The sequence below is a fragment of the Microcebus murinus genome, chromosome 2, assembly GCF_040939455.1.
Source record: "Microcebus murinus isolate Inina chromosome 2, M.murinus_Inina_mat1.0, whole genome shotgun sequence".
NCBI classification, from domain to species: domain Eukaryota; kingdom Metazoa; phylum Chordata; class Mammalia; order Primates; family Cheirogaleidae; genus Microcebus; species Microcebus murinus.
Genome location: NC_134105.1, coordinates 51,700,094 through 51,723,626, shown reverse-complemented (window position 1 = coordinate 51,723,626; position 23,533 = coordinate 51,700,094). Strand labels below are relative to the sequence as shown.

Sequence of the window (23,533 nt, the reverse complement as noted above, 5' to 3'; positions counted from 1 at the left end):
ACACTTATAATGTTCTTAGCATAGAGCCTAGCTCAGAGCAAACACTTAATAAATGTTTGTTATTATCTATTGACTCTCAAAGCAATGCATTCAATGCATAATTTATGATCTTTCTTCCTGCTATTATAATTTAAGGAAACTGAGACTTTTCTAAGAATTCCTTTAACTCACTGGCAAGGACTCTATTGATAGTGTATAGAGTGAATACATTTTTATGTATTTCAAATTCAAAGGAGATATGAAAAGTAAGAAATACCTTACACATGGAATTAGGCTTGCTGTTAATCTAGCTATAAGTACCACTAAGACAGACATCCAATGTACATTTTATAATGAGCTGTTTCATTTTCTTATTCATGTGTGTGCTCTTCATTCTCTCACAGAAGCTGTATAATTAAATGATTACAGTTATCTTATTATGGACTAGCATAGTGAATATAAAACACATGTATGAGAATAACAAAATCTTGTATTAGGAAATGATTATAACACAGAATAGCAACAGCAATTTGTACTTGTCTTGATGAAACTCATTTTGTTTTATAAATCATTAGATATTTTCCAACTCTGCAAAATAATGTAAATTGATGTTTTCCTTCACAAAGTGCTAGTTAAAGTAAAATTTTGATGGCAATTATAATTGTAAATTGATCAAGAGCTTTGAAATACCAAATGCAAATAAAGCAGCTCAAAGCGTAGGACATCTGGAGCAGCCCAGCAATGCAACTTCTAGTTATTTTCTGCAGTGCAAAATGTTCTAGTTGGGTAAACAGATTAACCTTTTTGAATGCTATTCGCACATTTGATTCAAATCCATGGGGAAAAGCACCTTTCGGTGCTTGGGAATTCTAAATGCAATTTTGTCTCAAAATCTCAACACCAGGGGAGAAAAGGAACAAGAAAGAAACTTGGCCACTTCAGAAGCTGTCACAATCACTACAGACAAACCGGAGCTTTGGAAGACGAAGACCCAGTTTTAGGTTCTGTTCTGCTATATACTTGTGTGAAGTCTTGGGAAAGTCACCACATTTCTCTGATTCTGTTTCCTCTTTTGTTAAAGTGGGAGGACACTACTTCCTCCAAGGAGTTGCTATGGGGATTTGTTGATGCATGGACATGAAGCCCTCTGTAAACTGAAAAGCATTTTAACACCATTAAATATGATAAGGTGTGGATACATTGATGTTAGAGGCATAGAAGGAAAACACAAACTACAACAAAAACAAAGGGAGACTGAATCGGTCTAACAATCAGGCAGCACAGATGACAGAGGATTCTTTAGAGATTGTGCTTGCCCTCATTACTTTGTCTATAATTGTCATCTTGGCTATGTTGATTAAATGAGAACCTTGGGAAGGCACCAGGCACGCAGTACACAACTAGTAAATTATTTTTTTTTATTTTGACCACAAGTGATCAGAAGTAATTGTTACAGTAAATCATTGCTTATCTACTTTCAAGTAGTAACCTATGAAATTTTATATATCTGTATTTATCTGGTCATTTAATTAATTCAGCAGACACTTTCCAATGCTCCCTCTAAGCCTCACTCTACATGTAATCATACCTGCAAACATTTTTGCGACATAAAAGAGGCCCCAGACTATGATGCATGTGACTAAGCAGCATTGTGACTAATCAACACCAACAATTATGCTCAGTTGGGGCTAAAAAGACCAAAAAAACCATAATTTGAGAGGATGATTAAAGACATCTTAGTAACAATAGGAAAAAATTATATATTTTTAAAAAACTCACTCTGATAGATTTTCCAGCAGCTGCTTCTTATATTTGCTAGTTCCATGATTCTGGATATCCTCTGTTGGATTCCTCCATATGTACTCTCACTTTCACCCTATGCTTTAGACTAGGAAAGGTTGAACTACCTGACTTACAGCACTTGGCTCTCTTGCCCCAACTTCTCCTTGCCTTCAGCCAATGGGGAGTAGAGAGAGGTAGTTATTCTTCTGCCTCCTTCCCAAGGGGTCATCATGGGCCAACTGAAAGGCACATCTGTTATAAGATGGTTGTCTCTACTCACCCTTGCTTGTAATTCTCCCCTTCCCTCTGCTTGTGAGACTTAGGGGTGATGATGGTGCCACCGTTTCTTACTTGGGCAACTGAATTGCCTTTTGTGACTTCCCTTCTACTCACCTTTGTAAATAAAAACTCGACAAATCTCCTCAAATTTTTCTAATTTGAAAGTGCCATCTGTTTCTAACTAGGATTCTAAAATAAATATTCATAGAATTTTAGATTAGAGAAAAGAACATGTATTGGTGTGAGTACTCAGTTTGTAGAGGTAAAGAGAGGTAAATGTGCTTGCTCAAGGTCACAAAGCTAGTGGCAAAATCAGTAGTAGAGGTTTTTATCAACGAAAGCAATGTTATAAAACAGTGGTTCTCAAAATGCGATTCCTAGACCAGCAGCAATAGCATCACTAGGTAATGTATTAAAAATGCAAATTTTCAGGCCCTACCCTAGACTTACTGGATCAGAAACTCTGGGATAGGACCCACTAATTTTATTTAACAATCTCTCTAAGTAGGTGATTGTGATGTAAGCTAAAATTTGATGACCGACATTTAAGGTACATAGGAAAAGCTCAGTAATTTGGACTATTAGGGGGGAAAGTTCATTTTAGTAGAAAGGCTAGGTTAAATAATACTCTTTAAAATACTAACTACAGATACATCAAATGTTCATAGCAGCATTATTAACAGTATTCACAATAGCCAAAAGGTGGAAACAACTTAAATGTCCATCAACAACTGAATGGATAAATAAAATGTGGCATATACATACAATGGAATATTAGCCTTAAAAAATAAAATTCTGATGCATGCCACAACATGGATGAACTTTGAAGATATTAGGCTAAGTGAAGCCAAACACAAATGTATTAATATCATATGATTCTACCTATGTGGAGAACCTAGAGCAGTCAAATTTATAAAGGCAGAAAGTAGAATAGTGGTTGCTAAGGACTTGGCAGAGGGAGAAATGAGGAGTTATTTTTAATGGGTAAAGAGTTTCTGATTGTGAAGAAGATGTTGATGGTTGTACAACAATGTTAATGTACTTAATGCCACTGAACTGTATAAAAATGCTTACAGTGATAAATTTTATGTTATGTATGTTTTACCACAATTAAAAAATAGGTTGTCAATTCTTTTAAAACACATAAAATAACTATTAGAAAACTGTTTCAATGTTTATATCATATAAAGCTTTTCTTAATAAATCTTGGGACTCAGGTATTTTCATCTTGGTAAGAATTTGGTATGCCTTAAATCTGTGATTAAAATAGCATCATTTCATCATTTACTTATAAATAATTTGCTAAAGTTGATAAAAGTGCTTTGTTTATCTGATAGCTTAAGCCTCCTTGTAACCTGTTTTTTCACACGTGCTATGTAGGTTTTACAAAGTAAGCTTCAACTCTGTCCAAACTGGTCATATCATTAAGCTGCTGACTTATCCAACACTGTTTATCCAAAGTCTCTACAAGTTCCCAACCAACTACCAATAAGATAGACCAGATAACAGTAGTTTCAGAAATAGTGGTAGGAGTAGTAATCATCACCTTCATCATAGTTGTAGCTGTAGTAGAAATAGCTGGTATTTAAATTGAGTGCTTACTACATACTAGGGGTTGTTTTAATTGCTTTTTATATATTCTCACTCATTTATTTTCCTGACAACCATATGAGGTAGACACTATTTTTATCTTTCAAGCCTCAGAGAAGTTAAATAACATTCCCAAGTTTACCCAGCTGGTATTGTGGAAGAAAGATGAAAACACAGATGGTTTGACTTCAGAATCTATGCTTTTAGCCATTAAGAATTGCTACCTCCCTTAGTAATTACTATCTACCATATATTTGGCATTCACTGTGTGCCAGAAATCGTGCTATGTGCTATTTCATACATTATCTCACACAATCATACTGAAGAGTTAGTTTAGCAGTAGACACGACCTGTGGAGTTTGTTTATCCATTGCCCTCTTCCACTTTCTCTAACGGTAGACATCTGCAGCCAGGTATATACATTGGACCTCTCCCAGTCTAGTTAAAGCTGCCTAACTTAGAGACAAGGAAAACCTCCAAGTTCCTCTGAACAATTCTATTTCACACATCTTTATAAATGTGATAGAAGTTACTATTTTGACTGTGTCTATTGATTATTATTCCTTTAAACTTTCATCAATTTCTGCTCTTTATTGAAAAGCTAGGTTTAAGCAATGATTTAAAAATCAAGATCCTCTTCAGCATTATTCTGCATTTATGAATGCTTTTCCTAGAATAGTCAGGTTTATGTGGTACCTGGACCCTACTGTAGTGCTAGAAATTTACATTAAGGCTAACATTTTCATTGAAAAGTGTTAACTGTGAATTTACTTGACATTTCTATCTTTCTATAACTAGATGAATAGAAATCTCTAATCTAGGAGTACTACATAGAAGTCACCTGTGGATCATTTTAAGAAGAGTTCCACAAATTCAACCCCTGATATTCTAACAAAAATGCCTACTGCAAAAAAATATTCTAGCAATGTCAATATGGTCTTTTAACTTCACCTACAGAACTATTGTTACACTTACTCAAAGAATTTTATCTCATCATCACCAGTTACATATGTATTCTTACATATGTAATTGGATAAAGAAACTCTAAGAAACAAGAAGAATTTTAAGACATTTGTTAGTTTATTTTAGATATATCTTCATCATGATATTCTATGACAGAATTTCACAGGCTCAATGTCCTAGTCACAATTGCGTTAATTTCCTTATCCCTTAATAATCAGGTACAATGATTAGCAAGAGATATACAAATAACTTATTTATCTCAGTCAACATAGACTTCATCTCTCCATCTACCATCAGTACTACAGTAGACATTGGGCAGAAAAAGACTTGATTAAGAGAATAATGGAATGAAGACAATGGTGTGGGAATAGGAACTTTTTATATGATCAATGGTTTGACTTAAATCCAGTCAAAAACTAGCCAATAGGCAAGCTAATTTCATTGGAAACTCAAACAGGTCTTTTGTTTGATTTTATGAGTCAGCTGGATAAAGATAATTTATAACAGTGCTGTAACTAGAAACTGAATAATTTGCATACTATGACTGACAATAAATACTAACAAATATATATGGACACCATAATATCATTAATAAAAGACATTAAAATGAATGTGTATTTTCCTGGTCATTAGTGATATTGATCATTTTTCATATATCTATTGGCCATTTGTATGTCTTTTCAGGTCTTTTGCCCATTTTTTAGTTGGGTTATTTGTTTTCTTGCTATTGAGTTGTTTGAGTTCCTTATTTATTTTGGATATTAACCTCTTATTAGATGTATGGTTTGCAAATACTTTCTTTCATTCCATAGGTTGTCCCTTTATTCTATTGTTTCCTTTGCTGCTCAGAAGCTTGATGCAATCCCATTTGTCTATTTTTACCTTTGCTGCTTGTACTTTTAGGATCATATCCAAACAATCTTTACCCAGACCAATGTCAAAAAGCTTTTCCCCTGTGTTTTCTTCTAATAGTTTTAGAGTTCCAGGTCTTATGTTTAAGTCTTTAATTCATTTGGATGAACTTGGAGGATATTATGCTAAGAGAAATAAACCAAACACAGAAAGACAAACACTGAATGATGTCACTAATACGTGGAATCTAAAAAACAAAAAAAAAATCAAACTCATTGAAACAGAAAGTACCCATATAGACTCATCATCAAATTGGTACTGACTGATTAACACGATGGTGCTCAAAGGATGGTGGTGTTCACTAGGGATTTGGGGGTTGGAGGGGTAGTCCCACATCTGTGGGATGGGGTGAACATTGTAGTGGGGAAGTGCATACCTCTAACCCTTCCTAGGGAGAGGCAAAGATATAAAATGTAACCAAAATGTTAAGAAAAAAAGAAAAACAAACATTTGTCGGGTGTGGGGCAGGGGGGAGGGGGGAGGAGGGGATGGGTATATACATACATAGTGAGTGTGATGCACACCGTCTGGGGGATGGGCACATTTGAAGCTCTCGCTCGAGGGGGGACGGGAGACATGGGCAATGTATGCGACCTTAATGATTTTATCCCCATAATATTCTGAAATAAAAAATAAATAATAATAAAAAAATAGAAACAGAAAGTACCATGATGGTTATCAGAGGCTGGGGTGGGTGAATGAGTTTGGGGGGACTTCGGTCAAAGGACACAAAATTTCAATTAAAAAAGAGCAATAACTTCAGGAGATCTATTGTACAACATAATGACTGTAGTTAATAACAATATACTGCATACTTGAAAATTGCTCAGAGAGTATATTTTTAAAGTTCTCAACACAAAAAAGATAGGTGTGTAAGGTAATGGATACATATATCAAAACATCCTGCTGGACACCATAAATACATACAACTTCTATTTATCAAGTTAAATGATGAATTAAAAAATAATGTTTCATTTTTTAAAAATCCAAATGAAATATCTTAACTCTGATTTCACTATAATGGGTAAGATCTGTTGTTCCATTGTTTTATATTGACACTTACTTCACATCAATACAAGCTTCAAAATAGCTTTTTTTTTATTATTTATTTCGGCATATTATGGGGTACAGATTTTAAGGTTTCAATTTATTGTCCTGTGTTGATGCTTACACAACTGAGACTGATCATATACACCTGGTAGTTTAGAATAGTTTCACATTCTACAGGATCCAATTTGTCTTCAAAAAGACTTGCTTTATCTCATAAAAGGTTTAGAATCAGGAAAGCTCCTAAAGGGAAAAACAATGGAAAATAACTTGGTGTTCTGCCTGGAAATGAATATATCTACATGAAAATATATTATTTCCTGCAGCAAGGATGCTATCAAATAAAAAGCCTTTTTGGTCATCACACTGGACTCACCATAAAAAGTCTCATGGGAAGGCAGGTATTTTTTGCTGTTTTCTAAATCATGTGAACAACTGAAAACTTTCTAAGTGCAAAAATCAAAATAGCTTTTAAGCTCATGCTATGTAATAATTGGTCTTTTAATCCAAAATGTGTTTATTGGGATGGTTTCCCATTCATCTTAATTCAGAGTACTTTTAGTGCTGCTTTCTTCTGAAGGAATGTCCTTCTGTAAGCCTTGCTTTTCTTCCTGTAGGCTGGCAAAGGACAGTTGAGCAACTAACACAAAAAACTATTGTTTGTACATGGTGAAGACCTTGGTGACTTTACAGAATTCTGGGCATTTTACATCCATGAAGTAGGAATTGGGGCTCTGCACCAGACACTTCTGGTGTTTCCACTTCTCCTCTTCTGGAGAGGGATGAAGGAGATCCTTTGTGTGTGGCATTTTCTCATGGGGAAGTTGTCACCACTGGAAAGATGGGCATAACTCATAATAAATATTGAGAAATGGGTTGACATCAACAATTCAAGTTCATTATTGTGCTTTTCTCATTTCAGGTGCACATTGAAAATAATTAATGACGCCTCTTAATCTTGATTTCATTGGTATGTACTTGCTATGCTTTATATGCATTCACAGTGGGCTATGACTTCATATTTCCTGGAAAGTAATGGAGCATATGCTTTTGTATAAACAGATTTTGTAATGAAAATTGAATTTCACTCACAGACCACATGGAAGCCCAAAATGTTTTGACAGATTGCGCAGGGGAAAATATCTATAGCTATTTTTCTGCATAAGGGTTATCATACTAACTCAGTACTATGGAATTATATTATTTATTTATTTGTATTTACTTGGTTGGGTTTTTTTTTCCCCTGTGGGTTTCATACTATGCTGAAAACAACAAGTATGGTAAAAAGGTTGCCATGATCTTCATTAGGAAAGCCAAGGCAACTTTCAGAGCTTTATCATGCTAAACCAATGTCTATACTGTATCACTATCAACATGTATGGAAAAATATTCCGGTTCACTAAAAGAGAAACTATAAGACCTTTTTTCAGTGGCAGATATATTGACCCCATAATAGAAGTTTAAGACACAAAATAAGTATCAGGGTAAGAAAAGGAAATCCAATGAAAGGAAAAGGACAAAATGTTTTAAAGTTTCAACCCTTTGGAGAGACACATTCAGCATCCGCTTTGTCTCAGGTTATTGAACTTCCTAAAGATATAGAGAAGAAATATATAATGTGAAGAAATTTATATAGGCATGATTTATCTTACTTCATCATGCTTAACAATTCACTTTAACCTTTCAGTGAGGAGTCATGGTGATTCTTCAGCAGCAGATGCTAATTTTGAACAAAATCAACAATTTAAAATATGTCTACAATGCAGTCCTACAACTAAACTAAATACTCCTAGGGAGGCAAAGTGATTGTACTCTATTGCTAATAATAATGCTAAATTTATTTGTTTTAAAATACTATATTCATAAATAACCATACGATCCTTTCTTTTATATAATTAATTTCCTTAAAAGTAGACTGTGGCATATTCTTTGGCATATCTACATCTAAGAGGAAAATTTTACTATTGAAATGATATTTAAGGCACAATATCTAAAGTATTTGGAGCTAAAGAAGCTTGGTGTGCTAGTCAAGCTAACACAGTAGGTTTCTGATTGCTATTTCTGGCCATCATTAACCTCATGTTGTTGAGAAAGTCATTTTCTGACTCAGGAAAGTGAATCTCAGTTTTTTCAACCATAAATTGAACAAGTAGATCTAAATGATCCTACAGATTCCTTCTATTTCTGTTTTTTTCCCTAATAATAAAAGATACTTGTTTGCTTTATTTTATTAAATAAATATGGAAGTCAAATCAAAGTACAAGAAGAGATACATTTTGCAGGAATTTTAACAGAAGGCATCTGTTAGGATTTTAGAATAACCCCCAAGATTTTCTCATAAGTCCAAAATGTATGATTAAAAGGCCTTAATGGCCTTCGAAAACATCAGACTCACTTCAGCAGTTATACTCACAGCGAAATGAATTCCAATACTTCCCATGTGCTTCTAGAATGATAAATTCTGATTTACAAAATTTACTCTGTCTGGGACTCATTACATTTTCCTAACATTTCAAAATAAAGCATATTTAGGTAGACATATCTATTCTCTCTGAAAACATGATAACAAAATCTCATATTTAAAGCAGAATGCTAGTACAATGCAGAAACCTTTCTCTTAAAAAACAAACAAACAAAAAACCCACAAGACTCTAAAAGATCTTATTATATAAAATATATAAAATTACTGGGGTCTATTCACATTAACTATTAAAATCAAAAGATCAAAAATTCAAAAGCTTAGTGTTTAGCTTGGCTGTGGATAGGTAATAGCAAAGGTTTTAGGCATCCTGATTCAGTAATAATTGGGGGGATATGTGTGATTAAACTCTCCACATAGAATACCCTCTTCCCAATGACAGCAAGACTGGAAGACATTCTTGTTGAGTCCCAATCCAACTGGCCAGCAGTGCTAGCAAGGTACAAATAGTTCAGGCTGGCCTTGAGGCCACATGTGGCCTTCTGAGTCCTTGAGTGCAGCCTTTTGACTTAATCCAAATTTTAGAGAACAAATCCTTTTAATAAAAGGATTTGTTCTGAGACGTTTGGATTCGACCGAGGGGCCACACTTGGGGATGTGGAGAATCACATGTGGCCTTAAGGCTGCAGGTTCCCCATCCCTGGTTCAACTTAAACGTGTCTAGGATCAGATTAATAACAGAGAATTCATTTTTATTCATTAATTGATTGATTAAGCAAATATTTATTAGGCACTTACTTGTGCTAGGCACTGTTCTAGTACTTATGGGTACTGTGATGAACTTATCAGCCAGATTCCCTCCCCTCACAGAGCTCCCTTTGAAGTGAAGGGAAGAGGGAAAATTAAAATATAAATACAGACTATATCAGATTATGACAAAAGCTATGAAGAAAAATAAGACAGAGTAAGAGAGTAAAGAGGTAGTTGTGTTTTAGGAAAAATGATCAAGAATGACTTCTTTGATGAAGTGACACTTAAACAGGAGCTTGAATGAAGTAAGGGACAAAATGGAAGATTATCTGGTGAGGTGTATTATAGGGAAAGGGAACATCCAAAGCAGAGGAAGGAATCTGTTCTCACTGCATGGACATGGAATAGAGACCTGGAGTGACTGTCCCATGTGGACAGAGACCGCATCTCAGTTGATTTATTTCCTAGCACCCACCACAGTATGTTGCACAATGTAGGTGCCAATATTGCTTGGGGCTTGACTTTAACCCACTTCCTGCTCACTTAAGTATTTGAAAAAAGAAGACAGGATATGTCCACTAGCTTAAGTCTATCAGCAATGTACATCCATTTTACCAGGGTTTATTGACTACTACCTGTGTGTCCATCGTTGTCAAAGCAGAAAAACAGATTTTATTCATTTATTGTCTAAAAATGTATATTCTGGTATTAAATCATATCACATAAAGAAAAAGGCATTAGAACAACAAAGTTGAAATGAGTTAAAAACATAAAAAATACATTAAATGGCTTCTATTAAATTATTACTTAAAATTTTTCAATATTTTTACCAAGCTAAGAACAAAAAATCTGAGAATTAGATTTAGTTGTGGGAACTGATGGGAGATGTGTTATGGGAATTCAATTCTCATTTTGTCCATATGTGTGTGTGTGTGTGTGTGTGTGTGTACAGAAAGTGTGATATGTTTTTATATGTCTTTAGTGAAAGCTAAAAGCATAATATTAAAAAATAGCTGAGTGAAGCCATTGATGGGAGAGTTAAAGGAAAGTACTCCAATTAAAATGTTTTTCAATGCTCTAATTTGACATAGAAATGAAGTCTTAGAAATTTGAAACAGACATGTTCATTATAATCTATAGACTTCCTTTCTTGAATGATAAAGTGTTACCATTCTTACCTGAGCTTTTCTTGCAAGCTAGGGAGCAAAAATTCAAAACTAACCTCTTGAAGAACCACATGGAGTGCTGATATTTTTAACCATTGATGTAAAGCAAAAACCCAGGCTACCTATGTAATGTGCAGATTTCAAAGATGGTATTTTATTTGAAAGTATTGAGCCTTATGCTCTCAGCCATGATGGAATAATGAACCATATTAACCATACCATTTTAAATAACTTAAAAACTGAACAAAAATCTATGAAACAATGGATTGTGATTCCTGAATGAAGGTAAAGAAACAAGGTGAGTTCAGTGAATGTCCAGTGTACAGCCTGAAGGCAGTGGCTAGGCTGCAGTTCAGAGAAGGGGAACCCAGACAGAGACCAGTGTTCATGCTGAGTTAAGAAAGACATCAGAGTTAAGGGAGGACAAGGGGTTAGAGACTGCAAGACTAAATACCAGAGATGAGGGAGTTGTAGAGAGGTAATGCTCTGGGGATCTGCTGAGAATTCTCCTTGAGTCTGGCTGAATTCTGGTATGCAACGGTGTGAGAGGAAGCTACCCAGGGCTGAAGAAGAATCTCAGTCTGAACAATTCTCAGAGCGCCTGAAGAGTTAATCATAATTCATGGTTCTACCAGCCAGTGCAATAACATGGAGCATCCATAAGAATTATCATATAGGTATCACCTTAGTCATAAAAGTTAATTAGCCCTAGACTAACTGCTACTCTGGACCTAGTCTAACAAAATTTAAAAGCAAGCTTCAGAAGAATCAAACTGATTCCAAGTAGCCCAACTGTGCCAGAACAAAATCAATCACTATTAAAAAAAACAACAACAACAATAAAACTCAACAGCAAACAATGCAAAATCTAGAATGTCCAATGGTGAGCCCAAAACTAAATCCTGATTTCCATTGGAAAAACTAAAGGAGCTGTTGATACCTGGTTATTCATTAATTCCATCTTTCATATTTAACACAAGCCATATTCTATGATAGGCACTGAAGATACAAGGACGAATAATCTACGTAGCACAAATTTTACTCCTAATTGTGGAAATTTCTATTTCCTTCATCTGTTGGCATCTTGTATATTTTAGATATATTATCAGAGATTACAGTTTCCCAATATAGTTTTTCTTTATGAATGTAGAAGGAAAAAACTAAGTAAGTAAAAGTACTTAATGCTGGTTATGCTGGCACTGAAAATTTACCAATCAGTGTAAGTTAACACTTACTGGATGGGCTCCACCAGAAGCCCTTGACATTACCATCTAAGCCTCTAAAACACACTTCTTTAAAATTTCAAAGAATTATGGGGGTACAAATATTTTTAGTTACATGGATCGCTTTTGTAAAGATCAAGTCAGGGTTAAAAGTATGCCAGTCACCCAGGTAGTGTTCATTGTACCTGTTAGGTAAGTTTTCATGTGTGCTCATTAGTTAGTTCCAATTTAATAGTGCATACATGTGGTGTTTGTTTTTCCATTTTTTAGATACTTCACTTAAGATAATGGTCTCCAGTTCCATCCAGATTGTTGCAAAAGGCATTATTTCATCCTTCTTCATGGCTGAGTAGTACTCCATAGTATACATAAACACATTTTGTTAATCTACTCATGAACTGATGGGCATTTGGGATGATTCCAAATCTTTGAAATTGTGAATTGTGCTGCAATAAACATTAAATTTCAGGTGTCTTTTTGATAAAATGACTTCTTTTTCTTTGGGTAAATACCCAGTAGTGGGATTGCTGGATCACATGGTAGATCAACTTTTAGTTCTTTGAGGAATCTCCATACTGCTTTCCATACAGTTTGTACTAATTTGTAGTCCCACTAGCAGTGTATGGGCTTTCCTTTTTCTCTGTATCCACACCAGCATCTATTGTTTTGAGGCTTTTTAATAAAAGCCATTTTGACTGGGGTAAAGTAATACTTCATTGTGGTTTTGATTTGCATTCCCCTGATATTAAGCATTTTTTTCATATGTTTACTGGCCATTCATCTATCTTCTTTTGAGAAGCTTAAGCAAGGCAGTATTATTGGTTCTTATTCCTCAGCAACCACAACTCTGCTGTATTCATAAATGACCTCTTGTCATTTGTTTTAAGAAAGTGTCTAAATTTCATCCGCTGGTTGTGTCTAAGGATAGCAATCAATTAGAAGAGATTGAAAAAAGAATCCCAGTTTCAGAAAACATATGAGGACCAGGCACATGTCAAAGGCAATGAAAAAGAACATACAATCTTACATGCAATTTTACTTTGCAATCTCCACATCATCGTTTATTAGTGTTATTAATGCCCGTGACAAGAAATTAAACAGAGATACTCAGTAAGCAGTAACCTGATTTTTTTCGGAACCTCATTCTTTAGGAGGGCTTTCTTCTGTGCTTTTGAAGTTGCCCACAAGAGTTATGTCATTGCTTTATAACCAAGGAAACCACAGGAAACTTGGTTGCTAGGAAACCCCTGAATTGTCTCGATGAAGATCACCACAGTAGGCTTGGCTTGAATAGAACAGATGCTAGGAAAATAAAATTACGAAGTTACAGTTACTTTTTTTTAAACCTAGGATGCCTCTTTAATTGCCATTTCAGTCTTTTCACCTAAAGGAACTAGAGAAACTATTTGTCATTTCTGAAAGGCCATCACACAGGTGGGACAGGAGGCCACGACAGGGTGCTGCCAAGGCACTGTGATCGTGTGTGAGACTCTACTCCAATGCACACATTCTTCCTCTTCCCAATTAATTTGGCTACCTAGGGAATGGGGGTGGGGATAGCTACTGTTACCTCAACTGAGAGAGATTTTAAAGAAAACACATTTGTAATTGAATATTTTCAAACCTATCTATGACTTTTAGCATTCTTCAGTTTCCTCCATGCAGAGTAAAAGAAGTCTGTGCCTCTTTCTTAAAAATGTTTTATAATTATGAGTTTCACAATGTCAGTGTATATATACACAATGTATACATTCATTTCACATATATATAATATTTTACATATGTGTATATAGATGAAAATGATTTTGTCATCTAAGGTTTTGGTGAACTTATAGCTATTTGTTCCTATGGATAATTGGATTATAACAACCCTTATAAATGTAAGAACAAAGGAATGGCCAAACTTGGTCAAGCTCCTAAACTGTGCAATATAAATTCCCTCTTAGAATAAAGGGCCACCGAAAGTTTCCCTCAAATATCATATTCAAGTTCCTGTAACCTGTCCTGCCCTCCATTGTACATTATTGATGTATTTATAAATCTATCTAAACCTATTTATAATCTGAATATGTTTCTTGACTGAACCATCCCTAGAAGAAATAAGCTTTATAAAGCTTAACTATACCATCACTGAGAGTGATACTTTCTTTTATGTCAAACTTAACTCTGAAACTTACTCTTTCTTTCTACTATTCTAGAATTACATTTGCCTTATTCACACTCTAGTCTTCCTTTAGTTTTATTTCTATACTAGCTAAGGTCACTTTGTCCTGAAATTCCCATCTCTTCCATGATGTCAACCAATTTTTGTTGAAGTTATGAGATGTAATCCCCTATCATCCTTTCTTCCATTTTCTTTTCTTTTTTTTTTTTTTTTTTGAGACAGAGTCTCACTTTGTTGCCCAGGCTAGAGTGAGTGCCGTGGCGTCAGCCTAGCTCACAGCAACCTCAAACTCCTGGGCTCAAGCAATCCTTCTGCCTCAAGCCTCCCAAGTAGCTGGGACTACAGGCATGCGCCACCATGCCCGGCTAATTTTTTCTATATGTATTAGTTGGCCAATTAATTTCTTTCTATTTATAGTAGAGACGAGGTCTTGCTCTTGCTCAGGCTGGTTTCAAACTCCTGACCTCGAGCAATCCGCCCGCCTCGGCCTCCCAGAGAGCTAAGATTACAGGCGTGAGCCACCGCGCTGGGCCCTTTCTTCCATTTTCTAAGAGTTGAATTTGTCATCTGCACAGATCAAGGGTGTAGTGGATGTTTTTTCATTAGTAAGTTTAAATTTTCAGTTGATATTCAAATGCATAAAATCTTCCATCAGCTTTATCCTGTGGGCAATGGTCTTGTGAGGCCAACGGAGAGTTTTACACAAGGCAGATGGTATAAGCAGAGAATCAGATCATAATAGAAGGATAACTCTGATGGCAGCATGACAGAAGTTCTGATGTAGGATTACACTGGAAGCAAAGAGAATGGTTCAGAAACTACTTGTGTACTTCAGAATATATAGAACAATAAGCTTTCTTGAGGGGGAAAAAGCCAAAATATCACTAAACACATAGTTTACAAATGTTTGAGAAACAGATGTGATTATCTCATATGCAGTCTTAGCAAAGTAACTGGCTAAGTAGCCTTTTTATAGGGTAACTCTGAACAAAAAGCTGTATATCCTCAGGGATAAGATGAAGAATTTGGGGCTACTGCAAAGCAAATTAATTGTGCGATTCTATCTAAAGACAGTCCACTAACGTTATCTGTGAGAAGATCTATGTTGGCATGATCTCTGGCCCTATCTTGTTTCCCTTTGTTAAGCTATTGCTCAGATAAACATAGATAACCCATTCAAGAAGTCTGAGTACAACACAAATCTGAGAAAGATAGCCACTATAATGTATTACAAAAATCGACATAGCAAAATTGAGCAACTATTTAAAAGGATGGATGGATATTAAAATAACAACTGCTTTGTAGTGAATGGCTACTATTTACAAGGTGCTTTTTTTGTATACCTTGTTTCTAATTCTCACAGAGTTCCAGTAAATTCAGTATCCTTGTTCTCATCCCCAAAATGAAGAAACTGGGGCTCAAAGAAATTGCATAACTTGTGTACAGTTAATTAATCAATAATAGCCAGGACTTGAGCCCATATCTGGTTAGGTCTTTAACATTCCAATGGGCTGGTTTATGCTTTGAGGACAACAATAACAATCTCAGTGGCTTAATGCAGCAAACTGTATCTCCAACTCACACCACCTGTATAAAGTGGGTCATATGGGGAACTCTGCTCATTGCAGCCACTCAACACTCCTTGTTGACAGGGATCCTATCTCCAAGGCTGCAGAGGCAGAAAAGGGGGTTGTGGTGAGTCACAAACTAACTCTCAAAGCTTCTGTCTGGAAATGACATGGTCTGTCTACTCACATTTCAAGAGCTAAAAGATAGTCACATAGCTAAATCTAACTTCGGGAGGGAGAGGGAAGGATGCAATTGTTTCAGGCAGAATATAAGAAAAGCCCCAGTGACTACCGGGCTCCCAAGTCCAAGTTCTGGCCATTTTACCTTGTTGAATATTCAATAGGATAATGTTGGGAAAAAGATAAGTTGACAGGTTTCTACTTCATTTGGGCTGAAAAAGTACAGAAATACAAGTACAGCATAGGGTAGATCTGCCCGAGCAGCAGAAAATGTAAAAACAACTTAATAATTATTAGAATAGAATCTCTAAATGAGCCATATATGCAACGAAACTGCACAAATAGGTTTTGTCAATAATATTATAAAGTCATAATTCTGGTAAGCCAATAATAAGTCCCCACATCCCAAAACCAAGTCTCCTGTACCAACTTTCTTTCTGAGCTCCATGCCTCTTTACTTAACTAAATACTAGACATCTTCATTTGGATACCCAGAGGTACTTGGTTCTCATCATTTTAAAACTGAATTCATTAACTTCTTGTCATTAAAAAGTAAATAAATAGAGCCTGGCATCATGGCTCATGCATGTAATCCCAGAGACTTAGGGAGGCTGAGGCAGGAGGATTGCTTGATGCTAGGAGTTTTAGACCAACCTGGGCAATATAGCAAGATCCTGTCCCTTAAAAAATGAAAATAAAGTATCAGCCAGGCATAGTGGTACATACCTGTAGTTCCAGCTACTCAGGAGGCTGAGGCAGGAGGATTGATTGTGCCTAGGAGTTCAAGGCAGCAGTGAGCTATGATCAGGCCACTGCACTCCAGCCTGGGCAGCCAGTATAGCCTTCTCCTCACATGTGCCTTGTCTGAGTTGACCCAGTACCGGCCAACCCCGTAAGTTAGAAACCTCAGATCCACTGTGTTCTCTCCCTCTCCTCTTCTCTGCTTCAAACAGGCAATTATTAATAATAACTTCATTTAATCTTACTTAGCAATGTTTCTCCATCCCAAGAATCTCAGCCCAACTCATAGGTCCTCTGAGCCCTTCTCAGAACTATTGTGATAAACGCTTAACAGATCTTCTTGCCTCTAGTCTGGTCCACTGCAAATCATTCCGCATACTTCTGCCAGAGCAATCTTCTAAGATGCTTTTTAAAATACTGTCTCCCTATTTAGAAGCCATTGACTGCCCTACCAATACCACAGGATAAAGTCCAAGCTCAAGTTTGCACAACATAAGGCCGTTCACAATTTGGATCCTACATTTTATTTATTTATTTATTTATTTAGAGACAGAGTCTCTCGCTTTCTTGCCTAGGCTAGAATGAGTGCCGTGGTGTCAGCCTAGCTCACAGCAACCTCAAACTCCTGGGCTCAAGCTATCCTCCTGCCTCAGCCTCCCGAGTAGCTGGGACTACAGGCACGAGCCACCATGCCCGGCTGATTTTTATATTATATATATTAGTTGGCCAATTAATTTCTTTCTATTTTTATAGTAGAGACGGGGTCTCACTCAGGCTGGTTTCGAACTCTGACCTTGAGCAATCTGCCCGCCTCGGCCTCCCAGAGTGCTAGGATTACAGGCGTGAGCCACCGCGCCCGGCCTTACATTTATTTTTTGACCTTCAACCCCCACTTCACAGGCATGGAACTACCAACCAGTCTGTGAACACAGTAAACACTTTGTTCTTCTACGACTCCAACTCCATGCCCTTTTACATGTAGGTCTCTCTCCTTGGCATAGGTACCTTTCCCTTCAATGTCTGGTAAATTTCCGCATGGTCCTTTAAGATCCAACTCAAACAGAGCTTTTCTCAATTGTACTTGTCTCTTCAAACACTTCTATTATTATCCTTATCGCATTGTATTGAAATTTTTTTTTTTACAAGTCTATCTCCTCTACTAGACCACATGCTGTGGTAGGAATTAATTGTCTTAGAACTTAACACAGGCCCTAAAGTTTTGAAAGAATTAGGATGGAGATGAGCTGGAGAATGAAATGCTAATTAAAAGGAACTAATGGCGGAGTTTACAAAAACCAGCATTGGGTTAAGATTTTCAGAAACTAGGAGTAAAATGTGGAAATTCCACCTTAAAAATAGAAAATTAATTTATAAAAAGTAAAATCTGATTATTAACAGAATAAGAAATGACATGTTATCGGCTCAATCACAATAGAAACACTAATTAGAATTCCTTAATGATTAATGACACAAGAAAACAAAAATAAACTTAAGAGTGTGGGATATTAGGAAAGTAAAGAATGGTTCCTAGAGCAAATCATAATAAACTGCTAGCCCTGGTCAGGTGGCTCCAAAACTCAGTTGATCCTTTACTGCACCTACCAGCTGCTTTATGAAAATCTCAGGTAGCAAAGATACAAAATATTAACACCACACCTGACTGCATGCTCCTTGAGGAATTTTAAATTAGCACAAAAGAAAGTGTGTCCCTTGAGAGCTATTCTGGCACTTTATACTCACATATTGCAACTGAGATATGAGAGCAAAGCAACATGCTTTTAATAAAACACCCTATAAACGTGGGAGGGGTGTTTTTCATTATCCTGGTGATAATTCTGCCTTTTTCCCTTCAGAGTAGAGAGGCATTGAACCCCACTGAGCCGGTAAAATAGGCTCCATGAATCCCTATAGCGAGGATAGCATTAGCAGTGGAATTACATAGATTTACTATTGCAAAAGCCTGGGTAGCATTTCATTATTGAAGTTGCCTGATTGTTTTGGTTCAAACCTTTTTCCCAATTCCTTTCTTTCTCTATTTAAAATCACTACCACAAACAAATGAAACAATAGCACAACAAGCAACAGGGTAGGTTGAGTTCCTCATCACCAAAGACAGCTGCGATCTTGCAGTCAAAACAACTACTTTTGAGTCTAACACAAGCAAAGCTTGTCATGATTCCCCATTAACTGTCAAGACAAAGGGAAATGTGCACTGCATGCCCTGGATCTTTGTGCTCATGCTGGTAAAAAATGTATCCAGAACTAGAATAGAACATTCTGGAATCAGACTGCCCAGCTACTCTGCTTGTTACAGCAACCCATGGTTTTGTTTTCATCCACTGCCAAGTTATTATTTCCCTAGCTGTATATACAGCCACTCTTGATTTCCCTTCTCCCAAAATAAAACTTCTCAAATGCTCTTAGAGCTGCTTCCCAAGAAGGTAAATGGCAGGGCGTGCTGCTAGCTCATATTAAAAATTCCCCATTCATTAAATTTGTACCTTCTCTCATTATCGAGGGGACTTTTAAATTTCCCTGTCTGCACTTCTCTCATAAAAATCCCCTTTTCAATTCAATGACTTGTTCCAAGCCACTTCATCATTCTGTGCTGTATAAAAAATTTAATGATATCTAATTTTCTAAGTCCCACTAAAATTGCTCTGTGTCCAATGTCAGCTCCAAGTCAGCCTAAGAGCAGATACTTATGCCTCAAACCTGAAGGTTCAGCCCCGCTTGGTCCCTAGTTCAGTGGTTCTCAAATTTTAGTCTGCATGAGAATCACTTGGGGAGTTTATTAAACATGGAGCCGCCTAAGACTTATGCCATAGACACTGACTCAATAGGTCCTGGTCTAGCACAGGGACGTGCATGCTGACAAGCACTCCCAGGTGATTATGTTGAACACACTCAGGACCACTGTTGAGCCAATGAGAACAAAGCCTCACATAGGTACATTTCCAGCTCCATCCTCACTAATCCTGACATTTGGTATGTCTTAACCGAGCAGCCACACCCCTAAGTCCATTAAGCTAATGCCACATCTTCCACGATCCCTGCCCTTACTCCCTGCATATGGCTGATGTTAGCTTTGGTTTCTTGATTAGTACTTCTGTTTCTAGCCCAAACAAGAACTGTTCCTTCAACTTCAGCCCAATGCCTCAGGGCCTGCCTAGTTCCCATCAGGGAGAATCCCTTCCACTCTTGCCCAAGCCACAGCCTAAATTTCCACCAAAACCCAGACAGACCCCCAAGTAGAATCAAGAGACTATAAAATACCTGAAAAATGGCTACAAAAACAGCCCAGACCTCCCATATCTGACCCTCCTGGATGTGTGCTATCCCTCTGCTTCTATACCTCAGCCTCCAGATCTCTAGAGTATTGATTTGGACCAGCACCTTCCTTAAGTAGAAATCCCTCAGCCTTTCTACTGGAGGAGTTTCTTGGGGTCTAAATCACAAAGTATGCCCTGGTTCCCACCTGAGGAATTGTTCTTAAGGTATTTCACTTCGTTGCTATGATGTCATTGGCTAGACTGAGGGTCATTATAAGAAAAATTCCTATGAAACTCTTCATTGTAACTATTGTAATATGTTGGCAAGTGTGTTGTTCACTACTTTATGCCATTTCCTCTTAATAAGAACCCATGGGAAATTTCTGTCTGGTCTTCATACTAAAAATAGATTTACTGCTTATGAGCAATTGATTTGTTTTTATCTCATGGAGTCTAAATTTTGTAAGAGAGACTTCTGTTTCTTACCTTTGACTGCTAGGAAGCAGAGCCTACCTCTAGTATTACGTTACATGCTTTAAGTCACATTCTAAGCAATATTGTCCCAATTTTTATTTTTCTATTTTCTTTCATCTTAATGTATACTCTCTTGTTATATTTCTCATATCTCTTATAAGCTGTCTTAATTTTTTAAAAGAATTGAATTAAGGCTTACTCTTGACTTTTTCCTGTACTGACCATTTGGACCCAAGGCAACAAGACTGCACAAAAGGCAAGCATGACAATTCATCCTATCAACAAGCATGCCTCGTGTACCCACCAGATGCTCAGAAAAATGCAGCTCATCTGAGTTTTATATATAAGGTGCTTGCCCTTTAGTACCTACAGTGTAGCTGGGGAAAGAAAATTGGCATATACAGAATAATAGAACACAATGCAAGTGTAAAAGGTTAGTATCTATGGAGATCAAAGATGAAGGAAATCAGTCAAGGTAGGAAGAGTTAGAGATTTTCCAAAGAATATAGGACTAGAAGTAGCACTTAGTTTGTGGAGATAAGTTAAGGTTCTGGATTGATAGAATGAGGAGAAGGACATTATGGGTCACACGACCAGCATGGAGTGAGGGCACAGTGAAAAGAACAAGAAATTTGAGGTGAAACAGACATGCGTTTGGATCCTGGATTCCATAACTGGATTCCTTAACTTCTTAGAATACTTCTCATTTGTGAATCAGGATAATAATGTTTATGACAAGTCTCACTTTTATATAAGTTAAACTGTGGAAAACAGGTAGTACAATACCTAGCACATCTGAAGGACTCAAAGGTTAGCCATTTCTATGACAATCATGGTCAGTCTGGAGGTGAGATTTAATGTCCCCACCAAGCAGATTCCATCTGCAATGCAGCAGCTGCTATGACCTAAAGAGAGGTAGAAGAAGTGATTATATGGTTAGCTCGGGGACAAATGGTGGGTGGTCTTGTAAGTTAGCAGATAAGTGTAGACTTGATAGAGGGGGAATGAGTGAGCTATTTAAAGGTACTGAACAGAGCAGTGACATGATGAAAGTAGTGTTTAAAGAAGATTAATGTGGCCGTGCAGGAAGGGAATGAAGGCGGAAAATACCATGGGCACGGACACTAACTAGAAGGCTGTTGTGATAATAGGCACAAAGTGACAAACTACAGGATAAGGGAGGTACAAAGGAGTGGCTTTGAAATACTTCAAAGAAAATACTTCTTTACTTTCTTTGGAGAGGATTCTGTAACTGACCATACAGGGGGGAGATGAACAAGCCAAAGGTCAAGCCTAATCATAGTCATTGTCCTAATTACCTTCAGGTTGTCTTTATCTCCCACTAGATTCTAAGCTCCATAAGGAAAAACACAAATTTCTACCTTACTCATTAGTGCCTAGCGTAGTATTTCAAGCATAGAAGATAATCATAATATGTTTAAGCAAATTTCATTAATGAATAATGAATTAAACGAATTTTGTTCTTGGAAAATAAATCACATAGATAAATAGCATTAATGACTGCCACCAATAGTATAACAATGTATATTTATTGAGAATTTTTGAAAAAAAATAGAGATAGGGTCTCCCTCTGTTGCCCAGGTTGGAGTACAGTAGCACAATCATAGTTCACTTTAACCTCGAACTCCTGGCCTCAAGCAATCCTTCTGCCTCAGCCTTGGGAGTAGCTGGAACTACAAACAGACACCATCGTGACCAGCTAATTTTTCTTTTTACTTTTTATAGAGAAGGGGTCTCACTATGTTGCCCAGGCTGGTCTCAAACTCCTGGCATCAGGCAATTCTCCCTCCTCAGCTTTCCAAAGTGCTGGGATTATAGGCGTGGGCCACTGCACCCAGCCTATTGAACATTTTCTACTGAGCTCTTTATAAGTATTTTACATGAATTATCTTATTTCAATCTTAACAAAATTTATGTATAGTAGATACTATTATTATCTCCATTTAAGGCACAGCAATTTTGGGCAATTTGCCCAAGGTTACCTAACTAGAAAATGACAGAGCTAGGATTCAAACCCATGTCTTGTCATGTCAGAGTCTATACACTTACTCAGGGAAGTGGGCCTTGGAAAGAGGAGAAAGTCTTGTCAAAAGAGAAATAGGAGTAATGGAAACCAGTTAGCTTTTATATACCTTGAATTTTATAAGCATTTAATTTTCATATGAATCTCACAGATAGATATTCACTTAGGTTTAAACTGATCTCCTACTGTGGATAAGCAAGGTACTCAGAGAGAGAAAAAAAAGATGCTCCCTGTTCTCAGGGAGTAGAGGAGAGTAGATGTGAAAAGTCAAATAAGCATAAAAAACAACAGCAAAAGATATACTGCAAAGCAGCACCTGATTAAGTAGGCAATGAAAGTGCAGGTTAATAAATTTTAGGATTTGAGGAGTGGGAGTGATGCTATCACACTCCTTTATTCCAGTGCCCTTCTGATTTTATTTTCTTACTTATTTTTGCATTATACTTCCAGTTCTACTTCTCTGTTATAAGGCTGTATAAAATATATTAGCCCATCTCAAGAGTATTTTATAAAAAGACCCCTGTGAAGGCATCTAACGACACTTTAGAATAGATGACTTGTGAAATAAGCACATGCCATTTTAGCAGGCAAAATAGTGTTTTTGCAAATCCAGAGTATTTGTAGACACACACACAAGTTTTCACTTCCATACAGAATGTTTCTATAGTAAAGAAAAGGATAGGCTTTTTATAGATCACCTGTCACACAGAGCAAACTTTCACAACACCAGTAACCAACAGCAGCGCATCCAATTCCCAGGTCTTCTGTGCACTATGTCTGTGTTCATTCTGGTTCTTCGGGAGCTAGATCTTCATCATTAAAATATGGAAGGTTCTGGCTCACACTGCTTATGGGACCTGAACCCATCTTGACATCTCAAAGTTCCAGAAGCTGGTTTCCAGATAATGTCAGAGACTGTCATTTCTTGAAAATTTGCTTTGCGCTAGGTACTGGAGTAAGTGCTTTTCACACTATTATCA

General features: G+C 36.8%; 1 protein-coding gene and 1 pseudogene across 2 annotated transcripts in view; both read right to left on the bottom strand.

Moving 5' to 3' along the window:
• Positions 1-23,533, bottom strand: part of PDE4B (phosphodiesterase 4B) — a 396,900-nt gene that overhangs the window by 231,075 nt on the left and 142,292 nt on the right. The window lies entirely within an intron of this gene.
• On the bottom strand, positions 1,388-14,588 carry LOC142865790 (small ribosomal subunit protein eS27-like; annotated as a pseudogene).